We start from the raw sequence: 6992 nt of genomic DNA, 5'->3' as shown, positions 1-6992 counted from the left end.
CAATTTCTATGACGAAGTGCGAGCTCTCCTTATACTATCATCTCTACCGGATAGTTGGGACAGCCTTGTGATGGCTATAAGTAATTCTATCTCTGGCACAAATACTCTTAAGTTTGATGATGTTGTGGGTGTTCTCATAAGTGAGGAAATGCGAAGGAGAAGCACAGGAGAATCACCAAGTGCTGCACTATCAGTGGAAACAAGAGGAAGGCTTAAGGAGAGGTTCAAAAACCAAAAGGGTCGTGATCGCTCAAAGCGGAGCAAGTCACACACAAAGTCAGTTCTTGAATGTTGGAACTGCGGCAAGAAGGGCCACGTCAAGAAGGATTGTTGGTCCAAGAAGAAGAAGGAGACAGAGTCTCAAGACAACAAGCCAACATCGGAGGCCAATGTGGCAGGTAAAGTAGAGCAAGATGCTCTAATTCTCTCATTAGACAATGTGTCTAATTCCTGGATAGTAGATTTCGGGGCTTCATTCCATGCGACACCACACAAGCAACATTTCTAAGACTACACCAAAGTTAATTTTGGGTATGTATACTTGGGAGATGATGAAGCTTGTGAGATTGTCGGCAAAGGTACAGTTTCTGTCAAAACTGCTAACGGAAATGAATGGAAGCTTAAAGATGTTAGGCATGTTCCTTCTCTTCGCAAAAATTTGATCTCTACAGGACAATTGGACGATGAAGGTCACAACATTGCATTCGGAAACAAACGGTGGAAGATCTCAAAGGGATCTTTGGTGGTTGCCAAGGGTGAAAAAGTCGGTACACTTTAGTTGTGTACTGTTAGCACGCAACCTTCAGCTTGTGCAGCAACTACAGAAGTTGACAGTGCGGTGTGGCACTACCGACTTGGGCATATGAGTGCCAAAGGAATGCAAATCCTTCAAACAAAGAAGCTTCTACCAGGTTTGAAAGAAGTGGACTTAGAGTTCTGTGAAGATTGTGTTTATGGTAAACAAAAGAGGTAAAATTTCAAAAATAAGGAAATGAAAGAAAAAATAAAAAACTTGAGTTGGTTCATTCTAATGTTTGGGGTCCTGCAAGTACACCATCACTTGGTGGCTCATTGTACTATGTAACATTCATAGACGATACGACTAGAAAAACATGGTTTTATGTCATGAAGAATAAATCCGATGTATTTTTCATATTTCAAAGGTGGAAAGCCTTTGTGGAGAATGAAACAGGTACCAAGGTTAAATGCCTCAGATCCGACAATGGAGGCGAATATTGGAGCCAAGCTTTTGAAAGCTTTTGTGCTAGCAATGGCATTCAGAGGCAAAGGACAACCCCAAGGACACCTCAACAAAATGGGATTTCGGAAAGGATGAACAGGACAATCATGGAACGAGCACAAAGCATGCGGCTACATGCAGGCCTACCGCTTGAGCTTTGGGCGGAAGCTGTAAGTACGTCTGTGTACTTAATCAATCGGTCACCCTCAACGGCATTGGATGGGGGAGTTCCAGAAGAGGCATGGACAGGTAAACCCGTGAATTATGTATTTCTCAAAGTGTTTGGGTGTGAGGCTTTCATGCACATAGATAGAAGCCTAAGATCAAAGTTAGATGCAAAGTCCAAAAAGTTTTTCTTCATTGGCTATGGAGAAGGAGACTTTGGGTATCGCCTATGGAATCCTGGAGATAGTAAAATCTTAAGGAGTAGGGATGTAATTTTTAACAAAAAAAATATGTACAAAGATTACTTGGAAAGAAAACAAACAAAAGAAACAGGTGATGAGTACATGGAGCTTGAGGACGGTGAAGACTCAAGGACTGCAAACGGTGACAATGTGCAACAACGTCAACCAAATGAGGAGCCTCAACCTATTCCCTGAAGATCTACAAGAGCAAGTAGACCTCCAGAAAGTTTTGTTCCTTCCTTCAACCATCTCTTGATCTCAGATTCTGGAGAGCCGAAATCATATGAAGAAGCTATGCAACATGAATCCAAAGAAGAATGGACGAAGAGCATGCAAGTGGAGATGGACTCACTACATCGCAACCAAACATGGGAGTTGGTTGAGTTGCCTAAAGGTAAGCGGCCACTTCAAAACAAATGGGTGTACAAGCTAAAGGAAGAAGAAGGTGGGAAGAAAAGGTACAAGTCTAGGCTTGTGGTAAAAGGTTTTTCTCAAAAGAAAGGTATTGACTTCAATGAAATATTTTCTCATGTTGTAAAAATGAACTCAATTAGGCTTGTCTTAAGCCTTGTGGCTGCTCATGATCTAAATCTCGAGCAAATGGATGTAAATACGGCATTTCCTCACGGTGACTTAGAGGAGGAAATCTACATGCTTCAACCAAAGGGGTATGAAGTAAAAGGTAAGGAGAAAATGGTTTGCAGATTAAAGAAGAGCTTGTATGGTCTAAAGCAAGCATCAAGATAATGGTACTTGAAGTTTGATCGATGGATGTTGGATCATGGATTCACAAGATGCAACTTGGATCACTGCGTCTACACGGAGAATTTGGGAGATGGGAAATTCATCATCCTAATGTTGTATGTTGATGACATGTTGATTGCAAGTGCTAACATGCAGGACATCAAAGACCTAAAAGAGGAGTTGTCCAAATCTTTTTCAATGAAAGATTTAGGTGCTGCAAAGAGGATACTTGGTATGAAAATATCAAGGGACAGGACGAAGAAGACAATAAACCTATCTCAAGAAGATTACATCAAGAAGGTACTAGAAAGGTTTGCAATGCAAAATGCAAAACCAGTTTCTACACCTTTGGCTGGTCATTTTAAACTAACGAAGGATATGTGTCAAAAGACACAAGAGGAGATAGCCTATATGTCTAAAGTTCCATATGCTGCAGCGGTAGGTTCTCTAATGTATGCTATGGTCTGAAAAAGGCCAGACATTGCACATGCAGTGGGAGTTGTGAGTAGGTTCATGGACAATCCAGGTAAAGAGCATTGGCAAGCTGTGAAGTGGATACTTAGGTATCTAAAAGGGACAACAACAAATGCTTTGTATTTTGGAGAAACTGATATTTTTCTAGAAGGGTATGCTGATGCAGATATTGCAGGTGACAAAGATACTCGAAGGAGCACTACTGGCTATGTGTTCACGATTGGAGGCACAGCAGTAAGCTGGGCTTCAAAGCTGCAGAAAGTGGTTTCACTTTCTACCACGGAAGCAGAGTATGTAGCAATGACGGAGGCAAGCAAAGAAATTCTGTGGCTTCACAGATTCTTAGAAGAGCTTGGATTCAAACAAGACAATTGTGTCTTGTACAGTGATAGCCAAAGCGCTGTGAGCGGGATGAAAACACACACAGCGCCTCTATAACGACCCGACACACACTCTTGGGAAGATACACACACACACTATGGGGCACCACTCGGCTTACACAACACACCTGGCCGAGACAGGGAACACGCCTCTGGAGTGAGAGGAAAGAGACTATCCACTTGCCCACTCCACACACACACACACACACACACACACACACACACCCAAAAAACTCAGCTCAAAAGAGGATAATTTCTGATGTTTAGATATAAATGAGCTTGGACCAACACCAATGGGGCAAACAGCTCACACAATATGGGTAAAAGATACCAGATACAATCATAAATTGGAGAAGAAGCTTCACTCACCGGAGAAGATTACACAAAAAAACAGCAGAAAAAGAGTGAGAAATTTGGCAAAATGGACAGCGCCATCGCGTCCGGAACGGCCCAAAACCCCAGTCTACAATGTCAAAGTGCTCAAATCCGACCTCGGATGAGCAGTTTACGGCCAAAACAGGCTCCAAAATGAACAAAAACACACTTGCGGCTGTTCCTCCTCTCTTCTCCACGTTTTTTCTGGTCTTCTCTCTGTTTTTTCAGTTCCCACACTTAGCTTTATTACTTGGGCACCCTTGGCCTTTTAGATGACCTCAAACGGACCTCGAACAGGCCAAAAACTGACCTCGCAGTGCATAGTTGTCACATTTTTGCATCATTCGCACACCTGGCACTCAGCTTTTTTCCAATAATGCATCTCGCCACCACGTGAAGTGTCCCCAAAAAGTGTTCCTAATGATGACCTTTCTGTATAACTCTTACCAGAAAACACCCACGTTGTGTCTGTCCCCATCCGCTTGCAAATATTGACCTCGTTCGCCCTCCTGACGCCACTAGATGCCATCTGACGCACCTGCTGACCTCACGTCGTCGGCCCGCGGATAGCTTCCTCGAGAAGTTTTACGCGCTAACAACTCCTCTTTATTATAGAAAAAACCCACTGGTACTGGTGATAGTGAAAATCGATGCACTATGTACATGATGTCCTACCTGTACACATGTGGGCCCCACGTAACCACCTGACTATGGGAATTGGGTAATCCTTTATTCGATGCACCATGCATGTGTATGTACATATGCGCAATCCCTTGCTCCAAAAAACTCCTGACATAATTTGCCCACCCCCTAGCCTGCTAGAGCATTCATGCTCAGCAGCAGCAACACTAGTAGATGCTCATTCCACCTAGATCCCACACAAAAACACTTGGCATTCCTTGCGTCAAAAGCTTAATCAAGGTTCCACCTTGTTCCCAAGGAAAACCTGTAGAGATGCCATGTATCAAGCTTGCATCAAGAAAACCATCAATTACTTTGGCATAGACCGGCATGTACAAATATATTTCCCTCTCCATAGCTGAGAGGTCTCCACTAATCATTTGCGTCATTAATTCCTCCTTCTTTGACAACTCAACCTTGGTTTGCATCAGCCCTTCAATCACTTCATAAGGCCCTTCACTTTCATCTTCAACCTCATTCGCAAATGCAACTAAACCAAACTCCTGGATTTCTTTGTCCATCAAAAGAAATGCAACATCAGCATCCTCATCACTGCTGGTAGTGCTATCACTGTCCTCATCTGTCACCGTGGAAGAGTCTTCATCACTAGACTCATCCTCATCTTCATTAAGCTCCTCTAATCATTTCCTTGTGTCCATATTATAAAGCTTCTTGGTACCTGTCTTTCCATAGAGGCTAATCGTACCATGTCGCCAATCTTGAACAGCTCCCACTGCACGTAACCATGGTCTGCCCAGTATAATAGGATATGCTCCCAACCCTGCTAGCATCACATGAAAATCAACCACTGCCTTTGCATCATATGCCTCCACTTCTAAGCTCTTTACAACACCCAAGCATTTTACTTTTTGATGGTTTTCCAATCTGATCCGAAAACCTGACACCCCAACCACTGTGAGACCCATCTTCTCAACGCATGAGTGTGTTATGACGCATATTTGGGCTCCGCCATCCACATAACCTTGTCCCAAATTTTTCCTTTTATGCCACACATCTACTATTGGACAAATGTCTGGTAGCTCATCCATTGCCAACACCTTTACTGAACCTCTCTCTGGCTCTTTCTCCATTGGGTTAACCATCCTCTTCCACTGTCGCTTTAGCTTAGGCACCATCTCTATAAGCTGCCCAAAAGTAACATCTGCCTTCCTGCTCGTCAGATCCTCCTTCAAGTCATAGCTTAGTGCCCATCCCCTAGTGGAAAATCTAAAACATGAAACTTTCGACGAGCTCCCCTTTTCCTCTTGGCCTTGACATCCTCGCCTTCATGGCTCCTTCCTTTCTTCTTACTAGGACCTGGGGCACTTCTTCCTTCCTTTTCCTCTGTGGTCCTCTTCCCAATAGGCATCACTAATGTATCCTCTAGCTTTGATGCCTTCTCCAAGGTGACTACACTTAGCACTTTTGTCTTTCCTTTTTCCTCCTAGGTCAGTCCACTGGTTCCTTCGTCTCCCTTAATTTCGATGCCATAATCATTTGACCTAGTTAACACCTGTCTTGGCAATGGATACATGTCTCCCCCCATCCTTGGTGGATTATCACATTGCGGGCTGATGTGACCCAACTCTCCACAATTGTAACAGGTGGGCGTCTGCCTCCAAAACCTACCATTGCTTTGTCCAACACCATTCCTAGGTCTTTCTTCACCTCCTGGCTGATTTGCAAACTGCCCTCGACCTCGATTATTTCCCACTTGACCTAGCATGTTTAGGCTGAGATTCTTCATCAAATCAACCACTTGCCTCATGTCTTGCCTTAGGCCATCATCTTGCAATGCTGTAGTGACCACTGCTGGCATAACCTGAGTAGTAACAGGAACCACTGGTTCATGATGAACCCCTGACATACGACCTTGTAAAGAGTCCATAGGCTGAAATTCAGACCTCATGGGCAAAGACTCCACCCCTAACTGGCTCATTTTCCTCAGCTTCCACTCTTTGTTCCTTGCTACCTCTAGTGCATCTTCATATGTCCTAGGCTTCTTTAGCTCCACTCTCCAACGTATATTCTCCCAAAGACCAGCCAAGAACCTGTCCTTCTTCATCATGTCAGGCGGGGGTACCTGTGGTGCTAAAGCCTTGCACATTCGCTCCCATGCCAATGAAAACTTACGTATGTACGCATCTATTGGCTCACCTTCCTTTTGCACCAAAGCCTGTACTTCTTGCCACACCTTGTCAGGATCTTCTATCTTCACAAACTCCACTTCCAACCCATGTCGTAGATTGTCCCAACTCAACCTTACAGGTGGATCAGCCACACGCAACTCCTCTTCAAATGCTTTAGACCAAACTCGTGCATCACTCTTCAAACAAATTTGGAGAAGGCGTAACATTTGCGTAGGGTCATGAATCTGGTTGCTAATGCAGGCAACCTCCATCTTTTCCAAAAATTCTTCCACATCTTCATCACTTCTTCCATGAAACTCAGGATAAGAGAAAGCCATGGCTACCCAAATTATGATGCTTTGAGAACCCCTTCGAACACACGTGCAAGAACCCAAAACTTTTCACTACCCAATCCCTAGAAACTTCAATGGAGCTCAGCTTTAGATAAGGACAAACACATGCACATCAAATGAGTTTTCATAGTTGATCATTGGAATTACAACAGGCAAAGGACATTCCAGGATCTCTCTCAATCTTCTTGGCCCAAACATAAAGACTTTGC

The sequence above is a fragment of the Adiantum capillus-veneris genome, chromosome 25 (genome assembly GCF_014529385.1).
Source record: "Adiantum capillus-veneris isolate H3 chromosome 25, ASM1452938v2, whole genome shotgun sequence".
NCBI lineage: Eukaryota > Viridiplantae > Streptophyta > Polypodiopsida > Polypodiales > Pteridaceae > Adiantum > Adiantum capillus-veneris.
This window is presented reverse-complemented; position numbering follows the sequence as displayed.